The following is a 15,542-nucleotide window of genomic DNA, read 5'->3' as shown; positions in this document are numbered from 1 at the left end:
GAAGCACTTAACATGGAGATTAATTTCAGAGGTAAGACTGTAATAAACAGGACAGTGTATCCAAAGTCTGACACCAGAAGTTATTTGACAGTTAAGGCCAAAGCAGCAGAGGAGTCAGCACCTTCATCTGAACTAAGATGGCAGCACTGCTCCAATCATTCACACGAGTTCATTTTCAGAGAAGAAAAACCCAAAGCTCAGAGTACAGAGTACAAAACATGCAGGACTGAGACTGAAATGGACAACAAAGTGAGTTCTGCATTCAGAAAGTAAAATTAATATGGAGCTTTATCATTAAGATCAGTGAAAACATAGTTTCCAGATCAAACTGACATTGGCAATTTCTCCCACTTCAGTCTCAGAAGAATGTGCATTAATCATAGTCCAAACATTAGTTAATGTCACTTTTTTAAAAAACAGTGTTAAAATATTTTCTACTACATTTCCCTAGTCAAAAATGTTTTCTTTTACAACAGCAGAAATTCAGAGAAAGAATAATAAATATTTGTGTACTTGAATGAATCTAAATACAGCCAAAAAAAAAAAAAAAAGAGAGAAAAAGGGAGAGAAAAAAAAAAAAAATCAAACCTGAAAAAACCCAGATCACTTTATTGTATTGATTCTGAAACTGCTTTCTCTGACAAGGAACAGAAGCAACAACCAGGACAGACTATAGCACCTGGTAGAAGTAGAGAGTACAACACTGTGCAACATTTAAAGACAAATCTGAAGCAAATGCAGTGCATCACCTGAAATATTGTGAATCATCTCAATCCATGAATATTGGCTACTTATTTTTTGCCTTCACTGTGCACACAGTAGCAATTTCTAGTGTTGATAAGCTATTTCACAAGGTTTGCCAAGCCTCAGTATTACCTTAAATACCCTAATGTAAAATATCTGTAAAACAGTAAATTTAGAGGATGCAGTTTCAAAAGTGTCATAGGTTTTTGTTTGTTGTTGAAGTGTGTGCTCATGTTTTGTGTTTTTCTTCAAGACAGACAAATTGCTAACACATTTAGAAACAAAATCACCAAGAATACATGCAAACACACATGTTCTGCATGGATGCATGTGTATGAGAAAATTCCATCAGTCGGAAATTTGAGGAACACAAAATTGTCTTTTCACATTCATAGTTATTGTTTGAATCATGAAGAAATTCCAACATTTCTCTTGAAAAGTATCCAGCATTTCTAAGATTAACACCAGTGCAGAAAATTCAAACTCACTTAATGTCCTGTGAGAATGAAGACAGTTTATTGCATGATATGTGAATGATATCTGAAAAAAAAAAGTGTGATTGCAATACAAAATAAATTTTATAAGTTAAAAAAAAAAAAAGTAAGGAAAATCCTAATTAAATTAAACATGGAGTATGCAGCCTTTAAAGGAAAAGTATTTTTATATTTAATTTAAGGAAACCTTTGTCATACAATTTTGGAACAAATATACTTGATGCAAAAACAGGTGAATAAATATTAGTAGCTGAAGTACTCTCATCTTAGCACTATGAAAAGTACATCTTCCTCTATTTTTGGCTGCCTCCGTTATTTCATATTGGAAGAAAAATAACCAAATGTGAAATAACATCACTCCTAATGAATCAGCAAAGAAACTGGATAATTATCAGACATCTGTTTTTTGGGGGTATGTTGAGTTTTACAATATGTCATGTCATTGATATATATCACAACTACATACATCATTGTTGATTCTGTTTTTAAACTTAAAGTATTTGTCCATCTCTATCACGTGCCCCATAGGCAGGAATTTTTCGAAGATACAGACAATGTATTCAAATAGTTTTCCCTAAATAGCTTACAACCTAAAATACATGAAGACATATACTGTGAAAGTGGGTTCACTTATAAAGATTTTAGCTCCACATGCAGCTCACCTTAGGAAAATTTTTAAATTTTATCGACCAATACAAGTGAAAGCAGCTAAGCATAAATAATTATGAGAAAGGTATTACAATACTGCAAATGATGATCAATTAGACTACAGGGTAAGTGCTTCAATTTTCTTTGTTTGCCCAATATTTAGTAATTGAACTGTGAAAGGCAGGGAAAAGTTTTCAAAGCTGATATTTTGCAAAAACATCCCAACAGCAATAGGGATAAATCAATAATGGAAGCTTACTTTAAGCATTATTTTAAGAGTCATACATCTTATGTTGTCATTCTTTGTATAAGATAAACTATATCAATGTTCTTGTAAATCAACAGATAAAATGATATCACTATTTTTAAAACACAGCAGGAGGGGTAGGGTACTTCTAGGGGCAAAAAAAGAAAAGGTAATAGCTGTAATAGCTGTGCAGTGCTTTGATCAACCTTTCTGTTTTCTTAATCCTCAGTACAATGGGTTGATGTGTATAACATGGAACATTCTGATGCTCTAATTTGAGCACATTTATAAAAAGCGTTATTACACTCTATGTATTTGAGTTTTCTGAAGAAGTTAAAGAATAGATAGTAAAAGTTAGGCTATCCCAGTTCTCTCCCTATACCTAAAAAATACCCAATAATCTTATTTCCAACTCCTTTGATGACCCAAAAGAATCTATAGGGGACTGTACACAATCATAAAACTCATTTGTTATCTTAGAATACCAAATCAGGCTATTAGGAGAAACACGGAAACATATGAAATTTCTTGAGACTAAGTGGTTCCTTTCTGTATCTTATGATCAGTAAAGGAAAAGACACAATATCACTCTGAATAAAAGTTTTTGAAAGATTAGAAGTATGTGAAAATGTTATATTGGGACTTCATATATCACTATACAATTGATTATCTATTAAAGGGAGGAAGATCTTATGCAACTGTAGACTGTTTTGGTTAATTTAAATCCATTAATGAATGTACAGTTTGAACCTTCTCATATACGTACATAAGTTGTGTGTATTTATTCATAGCAGTCACAAAAACACTCATGAGTCTAAATGAATGAACATTATGCAGACTGGTACCCACTATCTAAAATTAAGGCTACACAAAGCCTGTATTTATTTTGTTTGCCTATTTCAAACCTAACTTAAAAGCAATCACCTTTTAAAACCAAGGAAAGATGCCTTTTGTCCATGGACTACAGTAAGCTATGTACTTAATGGATAACATTACTTGGTGGCTTGAAATAGCTAAAATGCAGATAGGTAATGTGTCTTTTCCTCTTCTGGCACTGATTCCACTTTCCTCAAAATGACATGACAAAAGCTTTTTCATCAGTGTTATTTTGCTGTTCTTTTACAGCAATTTTAAAATCAGCACACATCACCATTAGCATGACTGATTTTGTCATTTTCTGCTGTATCTTCTTCTTTGAATTTGTAGTAAACATGTTATTTGCATATTTAGTGGAATGCTTCAGTATGAGAAGTAGCAGAACATGGTTCATGAGTGGCTATTCTCTAGGGTCTTACGTCGGCAAAGGAGTCTTTCTGTTCTCATAATCCATTTAACAGCTCACACAAGGAAAAAAGCACAAATAACTTTTTCACAGTTCCTTAATGATTTAGCTGCAGAGCTTGGATTAAAATCTAGGAAGTCTTCTTTCCAGACTTATGGCCAGCATAGCAGAAGATTCTACTTTTATATTACAGCAATATGTTTGTTACTCAAAACCAAAAGCTCTTAACAGACTTACCATTAAAATTAACATTTATTAATCTTTCATCTATGCTGATAAGAGATATGAAAATATTTTTTTTGACAATTATAGCATTGCAATAGCTCATGTTTTTAGGAAATATTGTACAAACCAATTCCATAAAGAAAAGTAACAGAAAGCATAAAAGAAAACAACCCTGTCTGCATTTATTTATAATACTAGTCAATGAGATTTAATGGAGAGTGATTGATAGGTCATACTAGGAAACATTTATTTTATGGAGGAACTTTAAGCTTCTCTGAAAGACAAGAACCAAAAACCCTATGGTTTATATTTCCTCTTACTAATATGGAATGCAGTATTCTTTATTCAAACACCTAGAAAAATTAAGAATGTTTCAGGTTCTAAAAATCAGGAAAGCAGAATATGTCAGCTGACCTTTTGCTTTAGTGAATTTGGCATAAAATTATTTTATTATTGAAACAGCTGTCATAATCTGATTTTGCTAGGACCAAAAATGACCACATAAGCAAATGACCTTAAAAAAAGAAATTAAAAAAATAAATTCAGCTGAAGTAAATGAAAGTACTAAATAAAATACAGACAATTATATCTTACAGAATTTTATAGATGTACTATGCACTATTGATGTATGCACTGACACAGCGTTTAACATTAAAGCAAAGACTATACTTTTTATCGGTTCTTTGAAGTAATAAGAATGAATGTAGACTGTGAAAAGCAGCTCAAGGACTTTATGAGACTGAGAACCCGAACAATAAAATGGTAGATAAATTCAATGAGGGGGAAAGTATTATACAACAGCAAAAGCAATCCTTCGAATTTAGATCAATGGGCTGTAAGTTACTTGGTAGGAGAGAAACAGTAGAGTTATGATAAATACTTTTATCAACTCTGATCTCTTCAGTAGAGAAAAATTCAAATCGAAGATTAGGATCTCTTAAGAAAGGAACTAAAAGCAAACAAAATCCCCATAATTTTCGTCCATGGTTTGTCCACATGAATACCATAAGCAGCTTTGGGTCCTCTGCAAATTAAATAAAAACCACAGAGGAAAAAGAAAAATGATAAGGGTACCCAGCAGTTGAAATATAAAAAATTATCCAGTAGGCTTTGATTTACAAACCAGATGATGTAGAGGGCTTTGACAGAATTCTACAAAATCATGACTGTCATGGAAAAGCTGGAAAAGGTATAGATGGCTTATTGTTTCTTCTAAGACCGGAAAGCCATCAAAATAAGTAAGTAGGAGGCCAGTTTCAAAACAAAGGATTAGTTTTCATGCTTGAAGTGATAGATCTGAAAAATCTCTTTGCTAAAGGATATTGTGGATTCCAGAAGCTTACATGTGCAGGAAGAGATCATACAAACACTTGGGAGAGTATAATTATATTATTGTTACACTTATAAAGATTAACTTAAATCAATGCTTGAGAGAAAGTGTGGGACCAGCTGGACTTGGGACCAGCACAGCCATTTTTATAGTCTTAATGCATGCTTCTTTAGTGCACATGAAATTCACCCAGCAAATGTGATTTATAAGTTATTTTTTTTCACAGTGTTTACATGCTCTAGTTTTAACTAAGTGAAACATGATATATAGTATTTTAACAGTTTTAATGAAAAAAGTAATTTAACTGTAATGCAGGTGGATTAATAAACACTATGTACTACCTCCTGAAAATAATTTTACTCAGTAGGTGAATAGACCCTTATGATATTTTTAATTGCTTTTAATAGAATTATCTCTGAATGGCAAAGAATCTTTTCTGCATTAATTACATACTACAAATGGTTAACTATTTTTTTAAAAAATGTGAATAATGGCAATCATAAAAATCAGTGATAAACACTTTTTGCCAATTTCTAATCCACAAACTGATAAAACTAAAACAAAATTTCAAAGGTCATTATACCTGTGTTTTAAATTTAATTCTTACTTTAATTAAATTAATTTCACTTGCTCTGTCCATTGAATCAAACTCCTCCTCAAGACCTTGTGTTTCTCACGAATCTGCAAGCCTAATGCACTCAACATGGCTCGTTATGAATGAGTGCAACATGGACTATAATGATTCACTTAAATCTCTGTAAAAATCAATAAAACATACAGCTTCACTTGTTCTGCAGGGCAATAGGATCATTAAAAATAGTTCGGAAACATCGTTCATAGAAATATGAGGAGATGTCGATTCCTTAAGACTCCTTTGTCATCGTATAAAGAAACAGAATGTTTCTATGCAGCTGTAGGCTGCACCTCACTTAATATATCACACAAGAACAACAATTGCCAGAAGTGCAGTATTAGTAGCATTGACTGACAACCCAAATATATTCAGTTTGGAAAATACAAAGAAATATCTGTATGTATTAGGTTTTCCTAATATTCTTGTATCGGTACTACAGGAATACTAGGTAAACTTGAGCATGTTTTGAAATGCATCATTACTGCTTATGGTAAGGATATTTACAATAGTGCAGATAAAGGGCTCACCCTACAGACTGTCTTGTTATGAGAATCCTTTGAAATTGAAGAGATCATTCAATTCTTAAGAGAATTTTTTTCAGCCTAGAGGAAAACATAGGCCAAGAAAGTCAACTCACGATCTATATGGCTTCAAAGTCTTCTGTTGCAGGGGAAAACAGTGACAGCCTGTTCCTCACAGACTATTAGGGATAAGCAAAACAATCCAAACTTTGCATATCCTGACTGACAGACTAGCTCTTTCTCCTTATGAAGAACAAATTCTAGCTTTTATGAATTTACAACTGTTGAAGAGACAGTAAATGAACTGGTAAATAATAAATCTCTCTCCCTCCTGTTTCTATTATCATCATGCCAGACTGAAACTGCCTGCCCAACCTTAATGTATCCTCTCAGTATGTTCTGTAACTGATTTTATGCATCATTCAATGAATCCTAAGGGAAATTTCGAAGTTATTGTGATGGGTGAAAATTTGATTTGATGCATGTTACTGGAATTGCTGATCCGAAAGTAGTCAGATATGGCATATTAGGTTTATGTGTATATATAAACTTGCAACTTTTATAGACTCCATATTCAAAGTTATACAACAATGTATTCCTAGCCAATAAAGTTGTAGCAAAAATTAAAGTATGTTTAGAAGAGAATCTCAAAGTAAATTAAACACTAATTTCCTAATAACCTATTGCAATTTTTAGAATTCAATCCCATTTTAAAAACTATACTTAAGATTAGTACGATATAATTAAAATATTTGTACACTAAAAATATTTCCAAAAGCAACAGAAACCACAGCAGTCCAAAAAATCTGGTAAACCCTCTCACCTAGAATGTTACATCACTAGTTAAGAAATTATGTCAAATAACCTATTTCAAGCATACCTGTCTTGATATGCGACGATATGACACCCACAGCTAAGACACCTTGTCTGTCCAATCATTTGTATGGACACACTGATTCACTGTGCATCCATAGCATTGCAAAAATCCTGGCAACATTTTCTTAAAAATAGTTGTTCTTGGAGCAATGGTTGCTTTTTAAAAATCCATGAAAAATGCCTTTTTTTATTTTAAGATAGGAGGAGAGCATATGCCAAGAGTGGTCTGTGCAAAAATAAAGCAGAAATGAGAATCTAGCAGATCATTGAGCTATATTACTGTATGTACCTCAAATGAGATACATTCACTTTTCAGAAAAAAACTCATGGACTCACAACTAATCTTCTCATTTAGTGTGCAACATTTCACACTTTACACTTGCATCCATTGTAAATTCAGCAGAGAATAAGTGGCTTGGTTGAGAATATGGAGAATAAGATGACTCTCTACAACCACACTGACATTGTTGGTAAATAAATACTGCCTGTGCTTGAGTTTTAGATGTTTTCCTTTAAAAAAGAAAAATAGTTCTTGTTATGCTAGTATATCGTTAATAACAAGTGTTGCAGAATTAGACTGAAATGTGTAGGTTTTTAAAAACAATAACAGAAGGAAAGAAGATTACCAACTATTGATAAAATATTAACAGGATGTTAGTTACAGAATTTTTTGTGGAATCTCTCAGTGTTTAATTTTCTGAAGCTAATATTTTTAGATGCACATAACTGAACTTCAAATCTTCCAGAATTGAAGTGATGAGTCTTTGCAATGGTGGTGAGAAAGGTATTTAAGAAAGATGTACAAAAGAGGGAAAAAACACAGATGGAAATTAAAAAAAAAAAAAAAAGCATATAAAATAGATACTAACAGAAAAATTCTGGAGGTTACTTAGGTTGAACTAAATAACTAAATTTTCCATGTTGCTATTATTTACATTATTTTTTAGCTGTGCTTACACATTCAAGAAAGCAGAAAAATAAATATAACATGATCTATCCTGTTTCTTCTGGGTAGGGGTGTTGTTCATATTTGCCAGATGTAATGCACCATTCCCAAAACATCTCTCTAATTTTCCTTATAACATCACATTAACATCAAGTGCCTTATGTACATCGCCAAGTCTCTGAACAGCTTCAATTTGATACTTCTGTGCATCCTGTCAGCTTCTATGTGTTTCACCAAGTCCTTTATGACATGCTTCTGTGTGCTGGAAATTATCTATACCAGGAATATATATATTTAAAATACATTTTAAGGATTTTTTGGTAGATTCTGGAAATGCTGTAGTGAGTGAACCTATGGAAGAAAGGTAAAGAAAGATACATTTGCTTTCTACAGTCACTGTAAACATATTCTGACTTCATTAGACTTATAAAAAAACAGAGACAGGTACCTGGAGCCTTAAACTGGGAATGCCATAGGCCTATATGTGATTGAACAGTTATCACTGTCTTCAAATTATGACTATACTTAATCAGTAGGGCAGAAAATGCTCAAGTGAAAGTTTTTATTTTGCTTGTTTTCTTACTTATACTTCTTCAGTTAAATATCAGCGTGATTTTGGTTTGTTTCCAAAAGAGAATTATCAACAACATTGCATTTGTTCATTTAAGTTTTGGGTCAATTATAAATTTAGTAGCTTAGTTTTCAGTTTTGGAATAGTGTAGACAGAAACAACTAGTAAAAATGGATCATTCTGATGAAAAGAACATTGAATGTTCCTCTGCTGCACCAGATTTTGTGATGAGCATCAACAACTTCAGAGAAGAGTGAGGAAGCAATCAATGTGATGGGACCAGATCAGGCTACAAACTCCCACAACAGAGCTGTACTTGCAGTTGTGATCAGCCTAAGCAATGCTTCTGAATAGCCCAACTAAAGTGGAATTTATCAAGGTAGATAAGACTCTTAAAACCAGGATACATTACCCCAGGGAAATACTCTGAAAAATACCTATAATTTGATGTAATCTGTTCCACTCAAAAGACAAAATGATTGCTTTTCAATAATACCTTCAAAAACCATCTCTCGTTAGGAAAAAAAAAAAAAAAAAAAAAGATCACACTTCATAGAAAGCAAACAAGGAGGTTGACATCCAACAACCTCCATGTTTATCTGCAAATCAATAATCACTCGAAAAAAAAAAAATTAAAATTGTACATATACATAACCTTACACAAGATTATTATATTTCAAAGCAGTATTTTGGCGGTTTTCTGGTTTATTTTCATCTAAAAACTGTTAATAAATCTTTGCTTTATCTTCTAGTACATTTCCCAGATATACATAGGCATAGATACATTTAGAATAGGCTCAACTTTTTCTTTCCCTCTTCCCACTGTCTTTCATCTCTTCATATTCTTATCTCCTCTTATTTCTCCCCAGACCTTTTTCCCTTATTTCTCTATCACAGTACTCACACTCACTGATCTTATTAGTTCTACTTGTCCTTTCTTAAATATATTCAAATATGCTATTTATACAATAACCCTAGATATTGAAGTGAGTATCAGCTGGTCTCCTTTAGATCTGGAATTCATTTATTTAGATTTATCACTGCGTGGAGTGAGGGGAAGGGCTTTCATGGTCACATCTGCCTTGTGGCTTGGGGGACACAACTTAGTGTGCTCACAAGTCAGAGTTTGTAGGGATGCACCCTTGCCACTTCCTGACTGAATTTTGGGCAAAATGCACCTATTTCTACATGTACATCCCCTCATGTATGGGAAGAAGGTAGCTGCAATATTCCAGTATGTAAATTAGTCTGGACAACAGGGTGAATATGACAGTGAGCACTTTATTTTACATTGAATATCTTATCTCAGATATTTTATTCAGATTTAGATATTATTCTGACCAACAGTACACCCTTTAGAAGATGCTACCAGAATATAATTTGCTATTAGAATATCAGGAGTATATACAATTAAGTACAGAAATATTAACTGGATTGTTTTCTATTGCAACTAACCTTTTAATTTGTTCCAAGATGAGAAAAGGGTTGTTTTTAAAACACTGATCACTGATACATTAGCCAATAAAAATCAATACTAAATAACTACTTAAGACTCTTCCATTTGTGTATCAAATACCTAACAGTAACTGTGATTATGTCTCTCTATGTGCATCCTGTAGAGGTCATCTGTCAGAATCCTGCTACGGACCCAGACATGGGGCCCCCATGGCTTTTAGAGTTCTATAAACCAAAAAATATAGAAATTGCTCTTTAGATCACTCTTTTCTGATCTTCCTCTATAGGTTTTTGCCAAGACCTGGAACTGCATTCATCTATCTGCAGTGTCAAGTCCTGACATCTCTGGAACACTTCCACAACTTAAAAACAAACTTTCCCAGCCTCCCATCCCAGACTGTGCAGTTTTACACTTTATCTTCTCAGTCATGCATAGAACAAGCCAATGCACATTGCAGATGCAGATTTAAACTTTAAAATTCACAAATTTTTTAAAAAGTAAACTTATTCTCACTTCCCCCTATTCCAGATCACTTTTTTTTTTTCTTGAGAATCCCTCAGGATCTGGGCTTATGAAGCTGGTCCATCTCATCAGACTCCAGATACAGGAAGACACAGCTTTCCTCATCAGCTTCTAAAATATAAAAATTCTTACTGAGTGACAGTTGATAAATGCCCAATCTGGAAAAGTGCTTCTCCTTTGGTAATACTTTTCGCCAAGTATGGCTGAAGACAAATGGTAAAAGGAAAGGGGGTGGGGTGGAATGGGGGACACAAGATGGAGACACAGACTCGACGGGATACATACCACAAAGATTAACCTTTGAAATCTAAATTCAAAATGTAGTCTGAATTTACAACATCAAGCAGAATCCATAGTTCTATATACAGAGCCTGTGATCTATCACAGTAACAGAGCTGTATATTAAAGCCATTCTAAATATGTATCAAAAAATCTATGTGGTCAGAATAGAAGTATCCTGTAACTAATAATGGCCAATGGCAAATTCCCAGAGAGGAAAACACTGGGCAAACATATAGTGATAATTCCCCTGAGTTCTGTCTTAGCACCCATCAATACAGTACTGGCTGAGGCAGAGGCAGTTTATGTTGGTGACACTAAAATAATGAGTCAAAGGGGTAAATTATTTGGCAAGAATACGAACATAGACTAGCATTAGCTGGACTGTTAACTGAAGATTCAACAATTCAGTTGTCTTAACCTGGGGAATTCCTTAACTTGGAATGGAAGAGGTAGTTGTCCATGAGGAAGAACGAAAATAAAGTCCTGCCATCATGTTTGTAAAATAATATGATGTCAAAGGAAAAAAAAAAAAAAAAAAAGAAAAACAAACCAAAAAAACCCACCAAACAAGCCAAAACCCACACATACTTACTTTTTTCTTAATGAAAAAAAAAAAAAAAAAGCTTGAAATCTTAAATGCGTACGATTTTGCAACAATTATGACCCTTAAATTAAAACCAAACCCTGCTCCCAAGTTATTTGTATCTAAGGAAATTATTTTGAATACCATGATTTAAATCTGCAAAATTGAGACCTTCAAACATTAAAGAGATTAAACCAATGTTGTCAGAGGAAAGTAGTAGTAGTTATTATGATAACCACTAATTTATTCCAGTAATATAAGCACAAAGTCAAAGGATGAAGTTCCGGGACATGCTTATCTACTCACACATATACAAATAGAAAATCCATTTATGAACAACTTCTCTATAAAATAGAAATGAAACAAAGAAAGAATTGTCTAGGGTGAAATAGGACCAGGCTAATTAATAAACCCCTCTGGAGTTGCAAACAAAAAATTTAGAAAATTTCATTAGAATTTGTTTTAAAGCAAAAATTGAAAGGTTTTCACACGATCTTCCATATAAACCATCTTGATTTCCTTCCCCCCCTCAAACTATAACATATGACTTATTACAGATTGCAAGTTCTTACCTAGACTCAGTCAAAGTATAAGTTTCTTTACTTTCCTCAAGCCAATCCAACTCACTTTCTTGGGCTGCTTATACCAAAATATAATTTTTGCTTCATCTGTTACACAACTCCCATTTTAAATTTAATTCTTTGCTAAGAAATTCACCCTAGCCTGTGTATGTCATTGAAATCCTCTTTCTTCCAACTTCACAGGAGGTCACCATTTGCATCAGAGTTTCCTCAGCCCCCATCTTTCTGGGAGGGAGGCCTTCCCTAGGTTCCCTGTCAGTCATCTGGCAGACAAGAGACCACAGAGTTTCCATAAGCTATATCAGCAGTGAAATTTAAACTAAAATTGTGCCAAAAATTGAGTCACTTTAAAATCAGTTTGTCTATCCCTAATAAGTCTCACTTTTGATCTAATTCCAGGATGGATAAGGAAAATGAGTTATGGAGAGAAGACCAGATAATAGAGACAATTTTGCCTAACAAACTATATTCACTTTCTACCTTGGATACTTTCAACAGATTTTGATTTACAGGACCCTACAAATTTCCAGCTGTTGCAAGAGCTGCTGATTAGTCAGCATAAACTACTAATAACAGATTTTTCTCTTCTTAACTTTCACAAACCTCTCAGTCATAACTTTGTCCTTATATTCTATATGAATGGTACATAACTGAATTTCATGTAGTAAATATATTTCTAGCTAAACAGTAACAGTGTTAGAAGGTTGAACTCCTTTCAATGAGAAGAATATTCCATGATAACTGGATCAAGATTTATCAAAATCAGGTAATGACAGCAGATACTGAAAAAGTGATGTTGAAAAATCCAAGAGTGACACAAACATCCCTACCTTCAGGTTTAATGCAATTCTGAAAGACATATTCTAACACTTTAATGATTAAGTATACTCCTTGACTTAACACTCATAGTACTTTTCTTTAAAATATCTAAAAAAGTTTAAAATAGATAAAATTAACTAACCATGATGATTATTTTCAAACAATGACTTTTCAATTTGAAGAATGCACAAAAGGCTGATAAATACCAATAAATATATAGGGAGATTACACGATACATTTGCTAAATCCTCACATGAAATCTAATGAGGAATAAAGTCGGTCATGATTCATGATAAGACCAATTGTAAATGCTTAGCACATCAACAGCACAAGGTTCACCCAGTACCGGAAATTAGAAATGATAAAAATGGAATGCCATTAAGTTGAAAATCATGTTTTCCATGGAAACAGTGGCACACATAAGTATTCATGAGTGGTGTTATGTGATCAAACTGATCTACATAGTAATATTTTGAACTTTAAATAAATAAGTTCAAATTATGCACCCTATGATGATGGTAAATTCAAATACAGAGACTGGTAATGAGTGAATGATAATTTTAAATAAAATTTTAAAAAATACAATGTCAACAAAACTATAGGCTGCAAAGACAGACATAGACAATGTTAACATCAGAGAACTTCCCAGTGAAGTGAAAAAGCTGTATTTACTCACTTGTGTAGGGGGTAACATTTAGCAGAGTATACACATTAAATTTAAGTCTGAACTGGCTTCTACTATGAAATGATGAGCCATATGGTTAATGGAACATCAGTGAATGTCATTAACTTCAGCAAGGCTTTGATGCAGTCACTTACAACACTGTTGGGCCCCAGCTAGGGAGGTGTGGACTGCATGAGTGGACTGCAAGTAACTTACTGCACCTTCAGGCTCAAACGGCAGCAGTCAGCATTTCACAGATTAAGGGTCAGCTCACTGCAATTGGTTTCAATATTGGAATGACACTGTTTAACATCTTCATTGGTGATTTGGTTGACAGGACAAAATTCACCCTCAGAAATTTTACAGTTGGCACCAAATTCACAGGATCGGGAAGCCTACTTCTGCAAGACTGCCTTTCAGAGGGATCTTTATAAGCAGGAGGAATGGGCTGACAAACTATGAAATTCTATCAAGACAAATGAAAAGTCTTTCACCTGGAACAGAGTAAGTCCATGTAACAATACAGGGATTCAGCTGACTAGAAATCAGCTTTGCAGACAAGGATCCAGGTAGACCACAAGTTTAACATGAATAAAAGAGTTTGGTCAAATGTCTGCCAGAATTCCCTTCTGATACATTCTCTGATTCAATGATCCCAGCTATGAAGAAGTCTGTGACAAATCTGAATTACTAATGGCAATGGTAAGGGTTGTGAAAGGCAAAGTTGATCCAGTTCATGTGGTCTAAGTGGATTTCTGAAAAGCTTTTAAGAGTATCCCTCAAACCTTCATCAAGAGCTTTGAAGGGACAGCTACATGTTTTACAAACTGCCAGCATGCCTTCATGTCTCAGTCTGAGTCTAGGGAGCAGGAATACTAACATCGTATAGTACAGGCATGGAAGTGAAGCAAAGAAAGGTTAAACTGTCCAAAGTGTTCAAGAGGTCTAGGTTCCCAACATGACACTGCTCTTTATATGGATACCGTTTTATTTGTTCAAAGTACAGATTCATTTAACTTCAGTTTCACCTAGGAGTACTCAGAACCTCTGCAAATGCATTCTTGTCTCAATATTCATATCCTGAGTGTGAGGAATATGCAATCATGTCGATGAACTATTAGTCTGATGCATTATGTTAGTTAGGAGTTCCGATGCAAAAGCAAAGGCAATTTTGCCACTTAAAACCACATGTTTGCTTACTATTGGATTTCTCTTTTTTCTTATTGTAATTACCTGCCTTGTTCCCTAAACACCTTTCAGCTTCAATAATAAAAGAGGCACAGGCCTTAACAGACAAAAGCTAGTTTTATGCTATACTTCTCACTTGTTCTCCATTCTCTTTATCAAATAAGACACGAACACCAAGACATGCGTCCAAACATATAATTAAAATTTGTTTCATAATGAAGTAACAAAAAAGTCAAGTAAAGTTGATACAAACATCTTCTACTATCTTAATTAAAAGACTGTAATTATAAACTATGTTAAAATGATGATGATAATTAAAAAAACACCATCTAGAATTACAGAAAGCCCATGTTACATGGATTTAGATCTTTAGAGTGTAAAAAACTCCAAATTGATCTAAGAAATCGTAGACCTGAGAGCTTCTTATCTTTCTGCAGGAATCATTTGCTATTTCTGCAGCGGACCCCACAATTATTTGGTGGCAGACAAGAGAAAAGGCCAAGGATCATGGCTTTCAGTTTTAGGTTCTGAGGGAGTGTTTCATAATTATAGACTCTTCTGCATCTTTTTGTCCAGCAAATTTCTTTCTCCCTCTATCCATCATCATATTAAAATGTCTTCTTGTGTGCTTCGTCTCTTCAGCAACTCTTGCCACCAGTGCTATTGTTTACCTACTTTCCAGATACTGTTAATGAAATTAACTGAAATTACTAGTCTCACCTGAATAGCACATGATCTCAGAAAAACGTAATAGTCAGATACTCAAAGTGGATCCACTGTGGAGTATAAAGCTATCCAAAATGTCTTGCTTAGTTAGAAGAAGCCTTTCTACTGCAGATTGCTGTGCATTAGATCATGCAAGCTACATGTTGCACTGCCCAGAACTCTACCTTTACCTAAAATAGTTAGTTTAAAGCTAACTCAGCTAT

At 33.8% G+C, this 15,542-nt stretch overlaps 1 protein-coding gene across 2 annotated transcripts in view; it reads right to left on the bottom strand.

Annotated features, from left to right (window-relative positions):
* Nucleotides 1-15,542, bottom strand: part of FSTL5 (follistatin like 5) — a 330,515-nt gene that overhangs the window by 102,063 nt on the left and 212,910 nt on the right. The window lies entirely within an intron of this gene.

This window comes from Tyto alba, unplaced genomic scaffold (genome assembly GCF_018691265.1).
Source record: "Tyto alba isolate M040663 unplaced genomic scaffold, T.alba_DEE_v4.0 Super-Scaffold_6, whole genome shotgun sequence".
Lineage (NCBI taxonomy): Eukaryota > Metazoa > Chordata > Aves > Strigiformes > Tytonidae > Tyto > Tyto alba.
The sequence above is the reverse complement of the archived record's forward strand: the minus strand, read 5'-3'. Positions and strand labels throughout refer to the sequence as shown.